The sequence below is a fragment of the Meles meles genome, chromosome 15 (assembly GCF_922984935.1).
Source record: "Meles meles chromosome 15, mMelMel3.1 paternal haplotype, whole genome shotgun sequence".
Taxonomy (NCBI): domain Eukaryota; kingdom Metazoa; phylum Chordata; class Mammalia; order Carnivora; family Mustelidae; genus Meles; species Meles meles.
Window position 1 is genome coordinate 33,861,647 of NC_060080.1, and position 21,805 is coordinate 33,883,451.

Sequence of the window (21,805 nt, forward strand, 5' to 3'; positions counted from 1 at the left end):
AAGCCCAACTCCAGCAGGGCATGACTAATTATTTTTAGCAATTTAAGAAGGGATGCATGTGTGTGTACACATACATATACACACATGCATATAGCTTATGATAAGTTGTCCACTCTGAGTATTCAATTTTTTATCTGTAGAATGAAAGGAACACACTAATGATCTCTAAAGCCTCTGCCAGTTCAAAAATGCTAGGATTCTTCAAATTAGATCCTTTTCTCCCCACTTCCCTTCAAAATGATGATGGATGAGACATAAAATTTTTCAGTAAGAAGAAAGCACTGAAAACTTCTATAGAAAGCTAAAAGTCTAAAAGGCATATTATAAAGAAAATCAAGCTTATATTAGACATAGAGTTTAAAGGATTATATAACACTAGTTATTAAAATGGAAAAAAAATCAATGTGAAACCAGGGCCTCAAGGACAATTTTCTTTTTCACATTTCTGTCATTAGAAGTAACCCAACTCAAAATGTTTGCTCATCAACATTCATGCACACCTCCTTGCAGCAAAAAGACAAAGAAACTTGGAAGATAACTAATTCCAAGTAAACTCTCATGAAGGAAATGCAACACCTTATTGTGGCTAAAAAGTAGGAACATTTTCAAAATGTATGTGACATTGGGGGACTAAAGAGACATCTTACAGGAACTTTCATTGGTTAACCTGCAACCATTCAAGTATCCAAAAGTGAATAGTCAATGGATACAACTGATTGATTAAATGTCCACTATATTATTTTTTTAAGAAAATTAACATAAAACTACACAAGAAAAATGATTGTAGCAGAATAGAATCACTTTGTATTAACCGTTAATACTAAGCAAGATGTTAATATATGTGAGTACTCTGTTTATTAAATATATAACACATGCAGATATACTGTCCTCATCGTGTGTAAACAGAGTTGATACAAGGAAGTGGAGTAAGTCAAACTGTCCCATTAATGGCAGAAACTATCCCCAAGAGCAAGAAATATTCACCACTAGGGGGCATTTCCAATAACCAGGTATAATTCATTTCATAAGCCTTACAAGAATTTTAGCAATGTTTGTGTCTTTTTCCTGATCTTTAAAATATTCAAATATAGGGGCGCCTGGGTGGCTCAGTGGGTTAAAGCCTCTGCCTTCGGCTCAGGTCATGATCTCAGAGATCTGGGATCGAGCCCCACGTCGTCGGGCTCTCTGCTCAGCAGGAGGCCTGCTTCCTCCTCTCTCTCTGCCTGCTTCTCTGCCTGCTTGTGTTCTCTCTCTGTCAAATAAATAAATAAATCTTTAAAATAAAATAAAATATTCAAATATGACATTTAAGGTCCTAATTTTAGTTAGAAGAATTTGATTAAATAGTTTTGTAATCCATGTTTTTGTCTCTGTAAAATTTTAACTTGATAAAGGTATAAGTTTTAATGTGTATATAATGTCTAAAAGTTTAGTAGTCCAATATGATACCCGCTAGCTACATGTGCTATTTAAATGTAAACAAATTAAAATTAAATACAATTAAAAATTCAGTTTTTTCGATCACACTAGCCACATTTAAAGTGCTCAGTAGCTATAGGACTAACAGCGAGCATATCTGACAACACAGATATGGAAGCTGTATTAGCTTATTTATTAGATGTGTTAGGATATGCGCTGACCAACTATATTTATATAAAAGGCTCAAAAATATAGTGGTTCACTCAGCTCAGTCAAGAAAGAAGTTCCTTTCTTTCTTATCTAACAGTCTAGAACTGGTGGGTGGTCACAGCACAGGATTGGTAGGTAGAAGGGCAAATTTAGCCCATTAGATCTCCAAGAACCCAGGTCCCTCTTTCTTGTTTTGTTGTCCCTTGGGGTGCTACCCTACTCAGCAGGACTGGAACTGTCCCTGTAACATCTTATCTGCATGTTCTAGCATGTCAGAAGAGGAAGAAGAGAAAATGAAGGTCAAGAACTTCCCTTACAGAGAATGCAACAGAATATTGCACACATTACTTCCATTTACAAGGTAGCCCCCATCTGGTTGTTATGGAGGCTGGGAAAGGTGGTGAACTTGTGTGGCTGTATGCCCATCTACAGCTTGGGCCAGGGTGGTATTCTTTCTAAAAAAGATAACAGAGGGGCTCCTGAGTGGCTCAGTGGGTTAAAGCCTCTGCCTTCGGCTCAGGTCCTGGTCTCAGGGTCCTGGGATTGAGCCCCAAGTCGGCTCTCTGCTCTGCAGGGAGTCTGCTTCCCCCTCCCCCCCCCCCCGCCTGCCTCTCTGCCTACTTGTGATCTCTCTCTCTTTGTGTCAAATAAATAAATAAAATCTTAAAAAAAAAAAAAGATAACAGAAAGTTTACTGGAGAACAACTCTTCCACAAGGGAATAATACTGTTTAATGGATTTATGGAGGGGGGGGCAAAGTGGAGATTAAACAACATTTAAACAGCAGGAGATGTTCTCCTCACTCAACAGTCTGTGGAAAGTAAAGCTCCAATCAATATCCATTCCACTGGTTAGATAAATTCTACTACTAATACATTTTGTTCTGGATGAAGTAATGTAAACCAGTAATAGAAGACTTAACAGTTTCATTTAAAAACTCACTAAAAGGAAAGTTTTACTGTCTTGGCTATTATAAAATAAATATTAGCATTCACTTTTAACTCAACTTCTTTATAGGGAAAAAATTTATTTAAAGAATGGTGCTACCCATAACATCTGTAAAATAATGTACTTAAGTCAACACTGTATAATTATTACGCTATAGAACACTCTAGCCAAAAACAACAGTTAAACTACATATATAAATAAATTTGACAATATAACAGGTATGTTTTATAAATTAACCTTAAGTTACACAGTAAATGTTTCTAATATCTGATTTTGTGCATGAAGAATTTAAAAAGAACATTATTATTAAGACACTAAAATAAAATTCATTCTTCTTTAATAAAAGATGATTTGCTATTGAGCTTCAATCCTAATCATTTTTAATCTGCCAGTGGTATTATATAATAGTGGTTTATATATGTACCTTTTACTTGTGAAAAATTGCTTTTTAAAATCAGATATATTATATATTAAATATTTAAATTATACATTTTATAAAATAGAAATTAGCAAAAGGACAATAAAAATCACAATATCACAACCATTTTTTAGCAAGTACATGTAAAAATTTTAAAATGTGCATCATAATTGTTAGCAGTAATCTTTTCTGATATGCTTTTGCTCAGATGGAAATGTATGAACTTTACTTACACATATTTTTTTAAAATAAGAACAAATTTCAACTGTTGGCTGAAAACATTTCAAAATCCAAAATTGATTAATTTTGCATCAATAATAAAAGTTTCTCAGACCAATGATTCCCACGTGGTACTAAATTATACTGATCAGAGACTGCTAGTACTGGCAAGGCAGTGTTCATGTTAGTCAACAGTATGTGCAAGACAATTGTGTACATTTCGTTACTTATTAAAGTGACCTTAAATAATATGTTAAATGCACTATTTGTAAAGCAAATGAATTCTATTTTAATTTCCTCATCATTGGATTTAAACAGGCAGTTTGAGAAATCAGTTTCGACAGCAATCAAAATATTTTCCCCTCTTACTTCCTCTTATCAACACTGAAGAGGAAAGAGTGCAATATGAGGGTAGCATCCCTCAAGTGGCTTTCTTCATTGTCTATTATTAGTTTTTGACTATTTTCCCTTCTGATCCATATGGCCCATTTACGTGCACATTTCTAATCTGTTGGATTAACACCAACAATTTCCAACCAATTCAAGATATGAGATAAAGCAAGGGAGAGTGACATTTTATGATGATTATTTTGTGTCTGTTCTATGGCTTACTTAAGAAAAAGAAAATACTTCACTTCTTATTCCACAATATGAGTCATCAGACACCATGCAAAATTCTTATAGTATAGAATATTTCAAAAAGCTAGATTCAGGGGAAAGGAAAGTAGAAAAAAAAAGAAGAAAAATCTCTATGACTTTACAAAAGAACTGACAAGAAATTGAAAGCAATCCTCAGAGGCCAGAAATGACAAGCAGAATCCAGAGAGAGAACAAAATACTTGTGCTGGTACCTGTCATGGGAACATCTGCTGATCCCGAGAGGCCGACAGCTTCATGCTTAGCAGGCTATGTGACTAAAGAACATGGATAAACCTAGGGACTAAACCAAATGGGACGTTGGATTAGACTCTCATAAAAAAAATAAAAAAATAAATCCCTGAGAGCTGACATCTTAGTGAAAGAATGAACTGAAATTTTTAAAAGACTCCATACTACGCAAGGAGAAGATAAAGATACTTGCCTATTTTATTTCTTTTAGCTCTGGGATGAGAAGGAATGATCATTTCTTCTGAAAATGCTTCACCAGAAGCCTGATCTCAATTGGGATGGAGCTAAAGTCGTATTACTTGCTTCTGAGACTCCCCAGAAGCCTTAGGCAGTAATTTAAAATAGTCATGAATTAGCACTATGCCTTGACACCAAGCAGAGACAAACTCAAGTACTCTGGAAGAGAACACCTTAAGACCAAAACATGAAAGATTTTTTACAGATAAACTCCCAAGGAACATGAACTCACAGTCAAAACTGAAAACATACAAGAAATCAGCCCCCTATGAGCAAAAATCAGTAGAAATAACAAATAAAATCAGATCCACTTAAATGGCAGATACTAGAATTATAGAGTAAAGATTTAAATATACATGTTTACTCTAGTTAAAGATTTAAAAGAACTGAACAGAACATTATCTAGAAGGGATTTAAAATTTTTAAAACTTCTAGAAATCAATATAAAAGGCAATGTAGCTTGAAGAAGAAGAAGAAGAAGGAGGAGGAGGAGGGATGGAGGAGGGGGAGGGGGAAGGGGAGGGGTGAATGAGAAGAAGAAGAAGGGGCAGGGGAAGGGGGAGGAGAAGGAAAAGAAAGAAAGAAAAGAAAAGAGAGAAATGGCCAATGAACACATCAAAAGGTGTTCACTCGGCAAGGTTAAAAGTAAAATCAGAGAAAAACTACATTACACATCAAAATACATTGGCAAATTTTCAAAAGTCTGACAATGTCAGATTTGGCAAGTGTGTAGAGCAAGGGGAATCTCAATCTCAAATACAACTGGTAAGAGAATAAACTAAATAAACTAATACATACACTTTGGAAAAGTCTGGCATTATCTATTAGAATGGAAAATACCCCCTACCCAATGTGACTGCATTACTGTATGACGACTCAAGAAAAACTCATGTATATCTGTACACTATACAATAATAGTTATTGCAGCATTGATTCAAAATACAAAAAAAAAAAAACAAAAAACAAACAAAAAAAAAACGCTGAAGCCGAAATGCCCATCATAGCTGACCAGCGAAATGAACAAACTGCAACTGGATGGAAGAACACAGACAAATCTCATGACACAAGCAAAACAAACAAAAAAACCCAAAAATATGTACAGTATATATAAAGTCCCAAACAAGCAAAACTAAACTATATTATTTAAGTGAAAAACCATGAAGAGTAAAAAGTTATATAATAATAAAAAATAGTAAGCAGGGGCGCCTGGGTGGCTCAGTGGATTAAGCCGCTGCCTTCGGCTCAGGTCATGATCTCAGGGTCCTGGGATCGAGTCCCGCATCGGGCTCTCTGCTCCGCAGGGAGCCTGCTTCCTCCTCTCTCTCTGCCTGCCTCTCTGCCTACTTGTGATCTCTCTCTGTCAAATAAATAAATAAAATCTTAAAAAAAAATAGTAAGCAGAACCATTGTTATTATAAAATTCAGGATAAGTAGTTATCTTTGGGGGTAGAAAAATTATGATGAAGAGAAGTAAATGGTATGCTTTGGAGTGTTGATAGTGTTCTTAACCAGGGTGGTGGTTATATGGAAGAATTTCTTAAGCTGTACATATAGTTTTATTTTGCTAATATTTATGAGACAAAACAAATTTATAAGTTAATATAGAAAGGGGCAATAAGTGTCTGCCTTCAGCTCAGGTCATGACTCCAGGGTCCTGGGATCAAGTCCCGCATTGGGCTCCCTGCTCAGCGGGGCTCCTGCTTCTCCCTCTGCATGCTGCTCCCCCTGCTTGTGCTCTCTGTCTCCTTCTCTGACAAATAAATAAATAAAATCCTTTTTAAAAAATTAAAAATAAAACAGAGAATTTGCAGACATCATTTTTATTCACTGATTATTCCATGTGTTACTTTATATTTTCCAGACTCCTCTGAAATTTGGTTGTAGCCAATGTGACTATTTCCAGCTAATGGGCTATTAGCAGAACTCATACATGCCCCTTCCGGTCTGAAGCACTCAGAAGTAAGACTTAAATTCTCCATGCCCTCTCTTCCTCTGCTGTGGCAAGCCTTGAATCCCCAGTTTGAGATAGTAAAGGCACAAAATGTAAGCAAATTGGATTCCTGTATCTCAGTGCGGAAGGGAGCTGTTCTGCAGAAACACTGGATCCTCAGAGAAATTTGCATGAATGAGAAATAAAGTTCATATTTAAAGCTATTAAGAGTTTAGGACTTAGGGGTGCCTGGGTGGCTCAGTGGGTTAAAGCCTCTGCCTTCGGCTCGGGTCATGGTCTCAGGGTTCTGGGATTGAGCCCCGCATCGGGCTCTCTGCTCGGCGGGGAGCCTGCTTCTCTCGCTCTCTCGGTCTGCCTCTCTGCCTACTTGTGATCTCTGTCTGTCAAATAAATAAATAAAATCTTTAAAAAAAAAAAAAAAAGAAGATGTGGCATATATATATAATAGAATAATAAGCAACCTTCAAAAAACCCAAAATCTTGCCATTTGCAACGACGTAGATGGAACTAGAGAGTATTATGCTGAGCGAAATAAGCCAATCAGAGAATGACAATTATCATATGATCTCACTGATATGAGGAATTTGAGAGGCAGGGCAGGAGGTCGTGGGGGGTAGTGAGGGAAAAAATGAAACAAGATGAGGTGGGGGGAGGGAGAAAAACCATAAGAGACTCTTAATCTTGGGAAACAAACTGAGGGTTGCTGGGGGGTGGGATGGGTAGGGATAGGGTGTCTGGGTTATGGACATTGGGGAGGGTGTGTGCTATGGTGATTGCTGTGAATTGTGTAAGACTAATGATTCACAGACCTGTACCCCTGAAGCAAATAAGACATTATATATTAATTTTTTAAAAAGAGCAAGGGTAGAATAAAGAAATTTTCAAACTTTCGAAAACAGAGATTTTATCACCAGAAGATTTTTAGTAGACCTTTGATCTGTCACAGGTAGGACTGCTAAAGGGAACAACCTGACAAGGCCTTCAAAATATCAGTCACCTTTTCTGGACCAACAATCTCATTTCTAGGAAATGTACATCTTAGTAGATGGTTAAAGCCAAACTCTGGACCCATCTTTGACCCCGTTTCTCATTACACATGCCATATTCAATCATCTGGAAATTCTTTTGTTTCCACCATCAGAATACTTACAGAAGTGGCCATTTCCCACCATCTTCATTGACCCCACTCTCAAGTGAAGCCTTTATATATCATCTGAATTATGGCAATCGTCTCTGAACGGATTCTCCAATATACCTTGAGCTCCCCAGAGACGATTCCCACCATGGCAGCCCCACTGCTCTTTGTAAATCTTAGTCAATCAGGTCCCTTCTATTCCCATCCAGTGTCTCCCCATTTCACCCAGAGTAAAAACTAAATTGCACATAGTGGCCTAATGTAACTGGTTCCACTACTCTTTAAACCTCTTTTACTACTAATTTCCATGTTGCTCCTCTGGCCGCACTGTGGTCCCTGCTGTTTCTCAAACATACCAATCACATTCTCCCCCTTAGCCTGCAGACAGCTGGTACCTTCCACTGGAATGCTCCTCCCCCAGACAACCATGTGGCTAAATCTACCACTTCCTTAGTCTTGGTTTAAAATGCTACTTTCTCAATGAAACCCACCCAGACCACCCAATATGAAATTGCAAACCCTCACCTATGGCTCCAAATACTTTTTGCCCTGCTCTTTTCTTCTCTGCACTTACCTCTTGAAAATACTGTATAATTTACCTTTTTGTTTTATCTATTGATTATCTCCCCCACTAGAATGTAACCTTAGCTCGTTTCAAGCAGACTTAGAAAAAAAGATGTGAATGCAAGTAGCTCCTTTGAAAGGCATTGCCAGAAAGCACAGTGAGGGGGGTGGGTGGTGAAAGAGGAAAGAGAAGAAAGTTAATACAGTGTATGATATTGAGCAGGCTACTACTAGAGAAACAGGTGCCATCCTACTGGGACGCTCAGACTGTGTAAGTGTGCTTCAGAATCATCTCACACTTCACGGGCTGAAGATCACTCCTGGGCATTAACCCAAGCTTGCTTCTGTGTCAAGAACATTCTGTAGATAGATGTAGAAATACATGAGCATGTATGGTCACTGTTTCTGAGACCTCAAAGATAAAGAGATATGGGCAGGTACCAAAAGCTTCACTACCATAGAGACTTTTGTCTCCGTGTATTTATTTTAACTGATATATCCCAAAGGTCTAGAAAAGACCCTGGTACATAGTAGGCACACACAGAAAATCTATGTTAGATGTTGATGCATAAAGGCCCAAAAAGAAATTATATGAATTTAGAAAATACTGATGACTGGGGCGCCTGGGTGGCTCAGTGGGTTAAAGCCTCTGCCTTTGGCTCAGGTCATGATCCCAGGGTCCTGGGATCGAGCCCCACATTGGGCTCTCTGCTCAGCAGGGAGCCTGCTTCCTCCTCTCTCTCTCTCTACCTGCCTCTCTGCCTACTTATGATCTCTGTCTGTCAAATAAATAAATAAAATCTTAAAAAAAAAAAAAAAGAAAATACTGATGACTAAACAAAAGAGAAAATCCCACATGTCATAACCTGTAGGATAAAGCTAAAATGGTACTTTGGAGTTTTTTGGTTTTGTTTTTGTTTTATTTTTTAGAGATTTTATTTATTTATTTGACAGAGAGATAGCACAAGTAGGCAGAGGGGCAGGCAGAGGGAGAGGGAGAAGTAGGCTCTCTCCTGAGCAGGGGCTCGATCCCAGAATCCTGGGATCATGACCTGAGCCAAGGGCAGCCACCTTACCAACTAAGCCACCAGGTGCCCCTAAAATGGAACTTTGAAAAAAATGGATAGCCAGAAATACTTGTATTACTAAATAAGAAAAGCTAAAAATTAATAGCCTAAACATTCATTTAAGTCCTTAGGAATAAAAACAATATAATAAGCTCAAAGAAATCCAAATAAAGAAGTGAAAGATGAGAACAAAATTTAAATAGACAAGAAAAGTATGAAGAAAATGAAATAAACCAAGAGTTGGTTTTTAAAAAATAATACTAAACTGATATTAGCAATTTTCATCAAGAAAAAAAGAAAGAAAATACAATTTAAAATGTAATTAAAACAAGAACACAACTGCAGATAGAGAATGAAAAGAACAAAATAAATTTAACTGGTAACTAAGCATCTTCCTCCAAAGAAAATATCAGAACTGGATGGCTTCACAGGCAAGTTTCTACCAAATGCTCAAAGAAAAAGCACCCCGATTTTGTGCAAACTTTTCTATAGATGACCAAAAAAGAGGTGATGGGAAGGATTATTTAAAAGGGCTACTTAATTAGCTGCAGTTATGTTCAGTATTTTACAAGTTATTGTGTGATGTTGGAACAGAAAGAGAAATACAGATCAACAGAACTGAGCAGAGTCCATGAAGAAGTATGCATCCATACAAGCGTCATGTGTGATGGAGACGCAGAACAGGAAGGACCATGCAGTAAATTGTGCTGCAGCAAATGGCTTTTCACATGAGGGGAAAGTGAAATTGAAGGATATAAATAAAAAGAGAAAAAAATGAAAACATTTTAGAAAAAATACATAGGTGGGTTTCTTTATGAACTCCTGAAAAGGAAGACAAAGAAGCATAGATCCTAAAGGAAAAACTGATAAATGCAACTACTTAAAAAATTAAGAACTGGGACGCCTGGGTGGCTCAGTTGGTTAAGCGGCTGCCTTCGCCTCAGGTCATGATCCCATCGTCCTGGGATCGAGTCCCACATCGGGCTCCGTGCTCAGCGGGGAGCCTGCTTCTCTCTCTGTCTCTGCCTGCCACTCTGTCTGCCTGTGCTCACTCTCTTTCTCTCTGGCTAATAAATAAATAAAATCTTTAAAAAAAAATTAAGAACTGGGAGAAATTATCTGAAAAGCACATAATCCACAAAAGAGATTTAAAAGAAAACCTACCAATAATAAGGAAAAAGAAAACCTTTTATAAAAATGGGCAAACGGGGCGCCTGAGGGTCTCAGTGGGTTAAAGCCTCTGCCTTCGGCTCAGCTCATGATCCCAAGGTTCTGGGATAGAGCCCCGCATCGGGCTCTCTGCTCAGCAGGGAGCCTGCTCCCCCCCCCCCCCCCGCCTACTTGTGATCTCTGTCTGTCAGATAAATAAAATTTAAAAAAAAATGGGCAAAGGAAGACACTTCACAGAAGCAGAAACACAAATCTAAAATATGAAAAGGCACTCTATTCTCATTAGTAATCAGAAGAATGTAAATCAGACCAGGAGATTTCATTTTAAATGTACCAAACTGACAAAAACTAAAAAACTAGGCAATAAGAATTTCTGACACAAAGGGACTTTTTATACACTCCTGGTGAGAGTATAAATTAATATGACTACTTTGGAAAACAATTTGTCATTATCCAGCAAAGTGTAAATCCGCGTATTCTATGACCCAACAATTTCTCCTCCAAAGATTATACTCTATAGAAAATTTTGCATCTATTTATCAGGAGACATACATAAACGTATTTGAAGGGTGCTTGAGTGGCTTGGTCAGTTAAGTGACCAACTCTTGGCTCAGGTCATGTTCTCAGGGTTTTGAGATCAAGCCCTGCATCAAACCCCACATTGGGCACGGAACCTGCTTAAGATTCTCTCTCACCCTCTTCTTCTGCCCCTCCCTTCTGTTCTTGCTCTCTCAAAGAAAGAATGAAAGAAAGAAAGAGAAAGAGGAAGAAATAAAGAAAGGGAAACCATATTTGGAATATCATTGTTTTCCCCAGCAAAGAGAAACTAGAAATAACTCAATTTTCTACCAAGAGGAGAAATGATTGAACTATAGCTACATGCATGAGCATGAGTAAGTATAATACAAAAAGGGAACAAAGCAAGTTGCAGAATATATACGTTTCCTTTAACACAAATGTCAAAAACATGGGAATCTAAGCAAAATTTAATTTAAGAATATAAAAGGCAAGGCTATAAAGAAATGTAAGGAAATGCTAATCACAAAATTCAAGATTGTGGTTATCCCTGAAAATGGAAGAGGAAGGAGGATATAATTGGAAAGAGGCACACTGGGCACTTCATAGGTACTGGAATATATTCATATATTCATAATGTGTATACATATATACGCATTACTACCTTAACTATTGTTAATTTTTAAAAATTCCTACCTCACAAGTAATTTCAACACAGCAATACACAAAAGAGCAGTTATGATCTTGGCACTGGTCTAACATCACATGCAATTGCCAAACTGCAACAAATGAAGAAAAGAGGGCAAATTCTCATCACATAGTGTGGGCTCAGCCTTCTCAACTCATCACTGGTAGTAGTAAAGTTCTGGGTGTTATTATATATGGAATATATTTAATATATTGGCAGTGCCTCTACTGGCTGGACTCTTCCTGACCATAATGGTCAAAACCATTGGCTCCCACAACAGCAACCTACAGACTTGTCTTTACCAGATGTATTCTCCATAGGGATGCACTGTATTACATAGACAAATAAAAATATATTTATAGTTTTTTACCCTGTATTTCAATTAAAATTTAAGTCTCTTTTGAATAATACATCAATTAGGTTAAATCTATTTTTTAAAAAACTTATATCAGAAGTTATTAATTAAGAAAAATTGCTACAACGGATCCCGGAGGGCTGCATGCACAGCCGTGTTTGAATGGCTTACAGTGGGGTTCCGCGCAAGAATGGAAGAATGTTCTGGGCTGTTGGGCTCAGGTGATCAGTGCCGGGTCTGGGCTGAGGCATCCTGAGGTGCCATGAGGCATCAATATTTTAAGAGACTATGGCATCTGAAGCGCACAACGTTTAAAAAAAAAACTTTTATAATAATATTGAGGATCATTCCACTGATCTTCCTAGAAAAGGGATCTCAAATTTTACTAATAAGAGCATGAAGGAGGTTAGGAAAGCTCCCAAAGAGTTGGCTGCTTACATAAATAGAACAGTTGGACAAGCTGTGGAAAACCCAGATAAACTATATCAGGGGGTCTACCACAGAAAGAAAGTACATCATCCTTTTCCAAATTCTGGTTGCAGGGAAAAAACAGTCCCCTATAAGTGGGGGCTGTGACATGGCAAATAAAGAAAATGAACTGGCTTGTGCAGCCCACCTGCCTGAAAAGGTATGCCATGATCGTCAAACGTATTTGGTTAACTCCGGTGATTCTGGTTCTTCACAGACTGAAAGCGCATCATCAAAACATAGCGGGCTTTTTTCTGAGGTTTCTCAAGACCCTGAAACAATGGCACAGGTTTTGTTCAACCGGAATTTGAGATTGAATGTAGCTGTAACATTCTGGGGGAAGAGGAGTAGAAGTGAACTTGTAGTTTATTGGGTGAGGATAGAAGACCTTGGAGCTGTTGTGGACTGCGTTCCTGTGCTCACCAATAGTTCACAGGAAGAAAAACAATACATCTCACTTGGCTGCTGTGTAGATTTGCTAGATTTGCTAGATTTGCTGTGTAGATTTAAGTAGGAAAGTTCCTACTTAAAAGCGAATTTGAAGAATATATAATAGTTGGTTTAAACCAGCTTCAAGCAGTCATAAAAAAGTGGTGGTCAGAACTATCATCCAAAACAGAAATGATACATGATGGAAATATTCAGATTGTAAAACAACAGTTAAGGGGATTATGGGAACAGGAAAACCATCTTACTTTGGTTCCAGGATATACTGGTAATATAGCCAAGGATGTAAGTGCTTATTTACTACAGTTGCATTGACAGACTTCATCTACTAAAGAAGATTTATTATTCAAAACGTCCCCAGACTAAAATTTCAAAAAAAAAAAAAAAGTCTCATCTAAGAACTGTGAACTGTGAAAAGAAATCAAAACCTTTTTCTTTTTTTCTTTTCTTTAAAAGCCACATACGAGGGGCACCTGGGTGGCTCAGTGGGTTAAGCCGCTGCCATCGGCTCAGGTCATGATCTCAGGGTCCTGGGATCGAGTCCCGCATCGGGCTCTCTGCTCAGCAGCGAGCCTGCTTCCCTCTCTCTCTCTCTCTACCTGCCTCTCTGCCTACTTGTGATCTCTCTCTGTCAAATAAATAAATAAAATCTTAAAAAAAAAAAAAAGCCACATACGAAACCACTAATGAAACCCTAACAATCTACTTCACATTGAAGTGGAAAAACATCCAGAAGGAGCAGCTTCAACTTCAATGAGGTGAAAGTACACTATGAAGATTGCCCGCCTTTGTTGCATTTGGGATTTACATGGTTATTTGGTAACACTGTTTAAGAACCACTGGTCTTGGGGTGCCTGGGTGGCTCACTGGGTTAAGCCTCTGTCTTTGGCGTAGGTCATAATCTCAGGGTCCCAGAATCAAGGCCCACATCGGGCACTCTGCTCAGCAGGGAGCTGCTTCCCCCTCTCTCTCTGCCTGCCTCTCTGCCTGCTTGTGATCTCTGTTTGTCAAATAAATAAATAAAAATCTTTAAATAATAATAAAAAATAAATAAATAAATAAATAAATAAATAAATAAATAAATGAATGAACTACTGGTCTTAATGCAATCCTGCGTAAGAATGTAAGTTATACTATGTCAAAAAGAAGACAGGACTTATTACCAAGAATCACAAAGACCAATCATCATGACTTTTTTGAAGATTGTGTTTTAGAAGAAAACACTTAAATGCGTGCAGCTAGTTTCTTTCTTTTTTTTTAATTTATTTATTTGAGAGAGAGAGAGACTGTGAGAGAGAGCATGAGAGGGTAGAAAGTCATAGGGAGAAGCAGACTCCCTGCGGACCTGGGAGCCTGATGCGGGACTCGATCCCATCATGACCTGAGCCGAAGGCAGTGACTTAACCAACTGAGTCACCCAGGTGCCCCTAGTTTCTTATTTTGAAAAGACTTTGCAAGTTTAACGTCATAGCAAATAATCAATATTAAAAATACGCCCACACTGAGACTGTGTATGTAAAATACCTTAATTATTAATAAGCCAATGTATATGACACCAACACCTGTTTAAAAAAAATTAAAACTGACCATGCTCCTGGCATGATAAAATCATGGAATTAAATCAGGGGTTTCCGCTCATGTAGAATGTGGTTGTTAAAACCTATTCCATATCATTTTAAAACTTGAGAATATTTTTAGGATCTCTGATTTTTTTTTGACAGAATCATTGTATCATGTATGTATCTATTATTCCTACATAAAAGAAAAAGGTGAATATGTATTTGTATGAAAGCTTAACCAGAAATGTCATTGGAGTTGGCTAATTTATATTCACTTTTTATTGTATATTGATTCCTAATATTTTCAGTTCTGTATCATTTAAGCTTTCTTCATTTGAGTAAATTTACTAAATATTTCTTTAAAAAAATTGCTAAATCAAAATCTGGCTGTAGGATACAGCTGGGCGATTCTCGCATTATTGTAGAATAAAAAGGCATTAGTTCTGTCAGTTTCTTTTGAAGTTAAGTTAAGCAGTTACTTATAGAGCCAAGTACTCATCTACCCTATGACAAGAGTTGCACATGCACATATTTACTTAAGAGAAATGAAAAATTATGTCCACAAAAAATATGTGCATATGTCCACAAAAAGACTTGCTCAAACAGCTCTTTCCATAATAACCCAAAACTGAAAACAATCCAAATGTCCATCAACAGAAGACTAGATAAATAAATTGTGGTATATTTACACAATGAATACTATTCAAATTTTTTACTTTATTTATTTACTTACTTACTTATTTTTAGAGAGAGAGAGTATGCAGCGGGGGCAGAGGAGGGGAGAGAGAGAGAATCTTAAGCAACGCAAGGCTCTATCTCACAGCCCTGAGCTGAAATCAAGAGTCAGACACTCAACCGACTGAGCCACCCAAGCTCCCTTCAAATTTTTTAAATTAGCTATTAATGCATATAAAAATATGAATTAATCTTCAAACTTTATATTTAGCAAAAGCAACCAGATACAGATTATGCATTACATAATTCCATTTATATGAAGTTCAAAAGAATTTGAATTTAATCTCTAGTGATTGAAATCGAGCAGTGCTTGCCTATGGGTATGGGAATTGACTGGAAATGAGCACAAGGGAATTTTCTGTAGTGACAGAAATATTTATCACCTCAATTGTCATCACATGGGGTGTACATTTATCAGAAGTCAACAAATCACACATGGAAGTTCTGTTCATTTCTCCATATTTAAATTTTACCTCAAAAGGACTTTAACCTTTGGATGTTGCATATTAAATGTAAAAGAAATGAAATATTTTATTCTGGTAAATGAACATCTTTCAGCCTCTAATCTCAATGAAAAAAATTTTTCTGCTGTATTTGGCTCATTACAAAGGTATTTTTCAGGCAGCCTTTTAAGAGAGAAGGTACCTGGGGAAATTATGCATTGATGCACTGTGGCTTATTTGAAAAGGCATACAACAGTTTTGTAGATTCATTAAAATTTATAGTAAATAATAGATTCATGAGTGTTTCATTGTTGGCATAAATCACTGGAAATGATCTGCTGTCATCAAAGTTCTCAGCTAGTCATGAAACGGAAATGCATAAGCAAACTGTATACATGTTTACTCAACAGTGAAAGCTAAAAGGAACACAGAAGAAAATCAGCATAAGAGAGAAGAAACTCAGAAGGCCTAAAACTTTTAGTTTTATAGAGTAGTTGAAAGAACTGTTCTCCAAGTGGAAAATAGCTGGTAAAATATAATGAAGACAATATACTAGGTAAAATTTATTGTAAACATTCTCAAGAGTTAACAAGCTACATAGTTAAGATAAGAACAAACACTAAAGGCAAAATAAAAGAAACAGGGTAGGTCCACATGTGACCCTTTGTTGTATGAAGGAAGCTACTCTAAAGTTAGAATCTGGCCTACCTCCAACTCTACACATAAACACGTAAATATAAAAATACACACACACACACACACACACACACACACACACACACCTTATTAGGTCTTTCCAGATCCAGACAGGAAATTTAGTGACTGCCTATTAAAATGAAAATGGGTATAAAAGGCCCCAACTTTCTTAGCAAGAGAAATAATACTAAGCTTGACAGTATGTTTTGAAACTAATATTTTGCTGCAGTCAAAAAGCACTTCGAATGTTATTTGTTACTGATGACTTGTATCTGTTGCTGAGACCAAGTTGATGTTATTTTTCTCAAGATTCATCCCTCTGTGCCACTCTGGACATTGACGATGGATATGGAAAAGAAAATAAGCCCCATAGGAGATAATTAGGGCCAGTGGATAGAAGTTAAGGAACACCAACATTAGTGCAAGATGAGGAAGACAATTCTCACACTCAAATATAGAATGAGCTGCCATGAATTCACGAGTCAAATCTAACCCACAGGACACAACTTACAGGATTGTTGCAAAGGCAAGAAGTGTAGTGGTTAAGAGCATGTTCTTTGGAGTGACAGTGTCCTCTGTTTAAATTTGGCCAAGAAATGGAATTTACAACTCCAAATGTTGTTGTCCTCATCCTTGTAGCATTCTGGTGTGGATTAAACAAGATGGTATGTGTTGAAGGTCTTACCACAATGTGTGACACTGGTAAGAAGTCAGTAGTATCATGATCAGAGGGAATGAATTCCTTACCTGAAGGAGGGACAGCAGGTGAGGAGATGAAGCTCCACATCTGATATCCAGGCCAATTCCAAGAATACTTGAATCAGTGAAACAATGCCTTACAGATGAAGTACATATTTTGAAGAGTGATGAGGAAGTGTTTTTTATAGCTTATTAATATTTTATACATCAAAAAATAAAGAGATATGGTTATTTTATTTAGAAAGGGAATTATGTGAGCACAGTTGTGTTTAAGTATAAGAACTAATCTTCTTGTCTTCAATTCACTGAAAACAGAAGTTTGCCCAAGGTCGTGTTGGACAGAAGTTAGCTAAAGGTTTCTAAATATCCAGTTTTCATATAGTCAGACCTATGCATCCAGTGACAAAGTCCAGTATGGCCAGAGGGCTAAGTGGCTTACAGAAAGGACTAAAGAGGCGAAAGGGACCAGAAGGGTTTCATGAGGAGCCAACTTGACCTCAAGGACACCTCTGCAGAGCTTGCCTTCAGCATCAGGACGCTCAGTATAGCCTCTCCTGGAACACAAGGGTAAATGCTTTTTTGCCTATTCTTGGCTTTGGGTTCTCCATGAGAAAATTGACTTGACAAGACCACTCCCAAGCCTAAGGGTGGATTCCATATAACACGCCTAGGGTTGCTAGATTCTATCTTCTTCTCCATTGTACTCTCTCTTCAAACACTCTGTGTTCCAATGCTGTTTCAGTATTTCTGACTATGCTCAGGATCAAATCTTAGTACAACCTCATTTCACTTTTATCAAGGAAGGAAGGTATAACTCCAAGCTGAACTGATATGAGGAACCTGAAGTGACAATGAGAAGAGGTAACAGAAATCACATGAGGATGCACAGAAAATCCTGTGCCCTCAAATTTAAGAGTAAGGAGGAGAGAGAAATTTAAAAAATTAAATATATGGGATCAGTTCATTCATTCACTCAATAAGGATATGTTGGGTGTTTAAGTACTAGTAAGCCAAGTATTCTTCTGTAGATAGTACATTCTGTAGAAGGTAGTATACATCCTAGCTGAGGACAACAGATGATAAATAACAGACATAAATAATTAAACTACATAGAGTATAGAGTGTATAGGGAGGGAGGGTAAGTAGGATAGGGTGAGGGAGACTGGGACTGGGATGGTCAGATTGGGGTGGTGTTAAGAAAGCCAGTCAAGGCAGAACCCATTGAGAAGGGAGAGTTAGACAGACGCTTGATCAAATTTCAGTCCTCCGTAGTAAATCTTTCACCAAATAGCCAAAAAGAGATGAAAACTATAAGATAGGTGTTTTGTCATAAGAACTGTGGCTATAAATACATATCTATGTATATTTTTTCTCACAATAAAACAACCTTTTGCTGTAAGCATTTTGATCTACATGGTCTTTTATGGGTTATATTTTTAATCTGATGTTTTCAACCTGATCTTTTATTTTTTTTACAGGTTTTTTCCATTTTATTTATTTTTTCAGCATAACAGTATTTATTGTTTTTGCACAACACCCAGTGCTCCATGCAAAACGTGCCCTCCCCATTACCCACCACCTGTTCCCCCAACCTCCCACCCCTGACCCTTCAAAACCCTCAGGTTGTTTTCCAAGGTCCATAGTCTCTTATGGTTCGCCTCCCCTTCCAAATTTTTTTTTTTTTAATAAACATATAATGTATTTTTATCCCCAGGGGTACAGGTCTGTGGATCGCCAGGTTTACACACTTCACAGCACTCACGATAGCACATACCCTCCCCAATGTCCATAGCCCCCTCCCCCTCTCCCAATCCCACCTCTCCCCAGCAACCCCCAGTTTGTTTTGGGAGATTAAGAGTCATTTATGGTTTGTCTCCCTCCCAATCCCATCTTGTTTCATTTATTCTTCTCCTATCCCCCTAACCCCCCATGTTGCTTCTCCATGTCCTCATATCAGGGAGATCATATGATAGTTGTCTTTCTCTGATTGACTTATTTCACTAAGCATGATACGCTCTAGTTCCATCCACGTCATCGCAAATGGCAAGATTTCATTTCTTTTGATGGCTGCATAGTATTCCATTGTGTATATATACCACATCTTCTTTATCCATTCATCTGTTGATGGACATCTAAGTTCTTTCCATAGTTTAGCTATTGTAGACATTGCTGCTATAAACATTCGGGTACACGTGCCCCTTCAGATCACTATGTTTGTATCTTTAGGGTAAATACCCAGTAGTGCAATTGCTGGGTCATAGGGTAGTTCTATTTTCAACATTTTGAGGAACCTCCATGCAGTTTTCCAGAGTGGTTGCACCAGCTTGCATTCCCACCAACAGTGGAGGAGTGTTCCCCTTTCTCCACATCCTCGCCAGCATCTGTCATTTCCTGACTTGTTAATTTTAGCCACTCTGACTGGTGTGAGGTGATATCTCATTGTGGTTTTGATTTGTATTTCCCTGATGGCGAGTGACGTGGAGCACTTTTTCATGTGTCTGTTGGCCATCTGGATGTCTTCTTTGCAGAAATGTCTGTTCATGTCCTCTGCCCATTTCTTGATTGGATTGTTTGTTCTTTGGGTGTTGAGTTTGCTAAGTTCCTTATAGATTTTGGATACTAGCCCTTTATCTGATATGTCGTTTGCAAATATCTTCTCCCATTCTGTCAGTTGTCTTTTGGTTTTGTTAACTGTTTCCTTTGCTGTGCAAAAGCTTTTGATCTTGATGAAATCCCAATAGTTCATTTTTGCCCTTGCTTCCCTTGCCTTTGCCGTTGTTCCTAGGAAGATGTTGCTACGGCTGAGGTCGAAGAGGTTGCTGCCTGCGTTCTCCTCAAGGATTTTGATGGATTCCTTTCTCACATTGAGGTCCTTCATCCATTTGGAGTCTATTTTCGTGTGTGGTGTAAGGAAGTGGTCCAATTTCATTTTTCTGCATGTGGCTGTCCAATTTTCCCAGCACCATTTATTGAAGAGGCTGTCTTTTTTCCATTGGACATTCTTTCCTGCTTTGTCAAAGATTAGTTGACCATAGAGTTGAGGGTCGATTTCTGGGCTCTCTATTCTGTTCCACTGATCTATGTGTCTGTTTTTGTGCCAGTACCATGCTGTCTTGATGATGACAGCTTTGTAATAGAGCTTGAAGTCCGGAATTGTGATGCCACCAACTTTGGCTTTCTTTTTCAATATTCCTTTGGCTATTCGAGGTCTTTTCTGGTTCCATATAAATTTTAGGATTATTTGTTCCATTTCTTTGAAAAAAATGGATGGTATTTTGATAGGGATTGCATTAAATGTGTAGATTGTTTTAGGTAGCATGGACATTTTCACAATATTTATTCTTCCAATCCAGGAGCATGGAACATTTTTCCATTTCTTTGTGTCTTCCTCAATTTCTTTCATGAGTACTTTATAATTTTCTGTGTATAGATTCTTAGCCTCTTTGGTTAGGTTTATTCCTAGGTATCTTATAGTTTTGGGTGCAATTGTAAATGGTATTGACTCCTTAATTTCTCTTTCTTCTGTCTTGTTGTTGGTGTACAGAAATGCAACTGATTTCTGTGCATTGATTTTATATCCTGACACTTTACTGAATTCCTGTACAAGTTCTAGCAGTTTTGGAGTGGAGTATTTTGGGTTTTCCACACATAGTATCATATCATCTGCGAAGAGTGATAGTTTGACTTCTTCTTTACCAATTTGGATGCCTTTAATTTCTTTTTGTTGTCTGATTGCTGAGGCTAGGACTTCTAGTACTATGTTGAATAGCAGTGGTGATAATGGACATCCCTGCCGTGTTCCTGACCTTAGCGGAAAAGCTTTCAGTTTTTCTCCATTGAGAATGATATTTGCGGTGGGTTTTTCATAGATGGCTTTGATAATATTGAGGTATGTGCCCTCTATCCCTACACTTTGAAGAGTTTTGATCAGGAAGGGATGCTGTACTTTGCCAACCTGATCTTTTATTAACGATACTTGTTACATCATGGATTGACCTTAAAATATGGAAGTTTAGTACCAGTTAACATTTGAATTTTAGAAAATCTGCTATGCAGAAACAGATGACATAAACATTCAGTCTACACACAGAACTCTACTAGATACTGTGGATACAGCAATCTGAAATACACAGTCAATGACCTCAAAGCCTACACAGTCAATGACCTCAAAGCCTTCACAATCTAGTACTTTTAATGGTTGATACTTATTAAAGTGCATATTTGTTACCACACCAGACACTGATTCAAGTGTTTTATACATGTTAACTCACCTTGCCTTCAGGACAAGACTATAGGTTGGTCCTATTATTAGCCCCTCATTTAGATGAGGAAACCAAGGCCCGGAGTAGTTTCAGGGACTTACTCAAGGCAACAAAGCTAGTTAGCGGAAGAGGCAGGCCCTGTAACTCTAGTGTTTGCTCTCTTCCACTCCTCTAAGACGATACAGATCAGTTCACAAATACATTCAACATGATGATGCTGAGCTCTGCCTAAAATGAGGAAGGTATCAGCTTCTTCTTTCAAGTTCATGTGGCAATTTTCAGGGGAAGACCGCCCTTCAATTTATTTAGCACTCATCCTGCAGCAGACATGGTAAGAGATAGAATTTCAGGCCACCTAACGCCGAAGTAAGGAGCATGGCTCCAATGGCATGGGGAAATAAAGAGCCTGCTCTACCCCACCTCTCGCCAGACCCACACACCTCGAACGCCCTGATTCCACTACAGGCCAGTCCCCCCAGAAACACTCTGCCATGGGACTATGCTTAAGTCATGAAATTACATCTTCCTGAGTAATATGTCTTTCTCTCTTTGCACATTTACCTGACTTTGATAGTACTTGTTGAAACTGTTTTCAATTTAAATTCTCCTGGATATTATGAGTTTTTTATATATTCAATCAACTATTTCATACAAAGCTAAGAAATTTCCCCCATACCATTGTTTTAATATTTTTAATGAGAGCTAGTAAAG

At 37.8% G+C, this 21,805-nt stretch overlaps 1 pseudogene; it reads left to right on the forward strand.

Annotated features, from left to right (window-relative positions):
- The first annotated feature begins 12,073 nt into the window (after positions 1–12,073).
- Positions 12,074–13,015, forward strand: LOC123925507 (annotated as a pseudogene).
- The last annotated feature ends 8,790 nt before the right edge of the window (positions 13,016–21,805 follow it).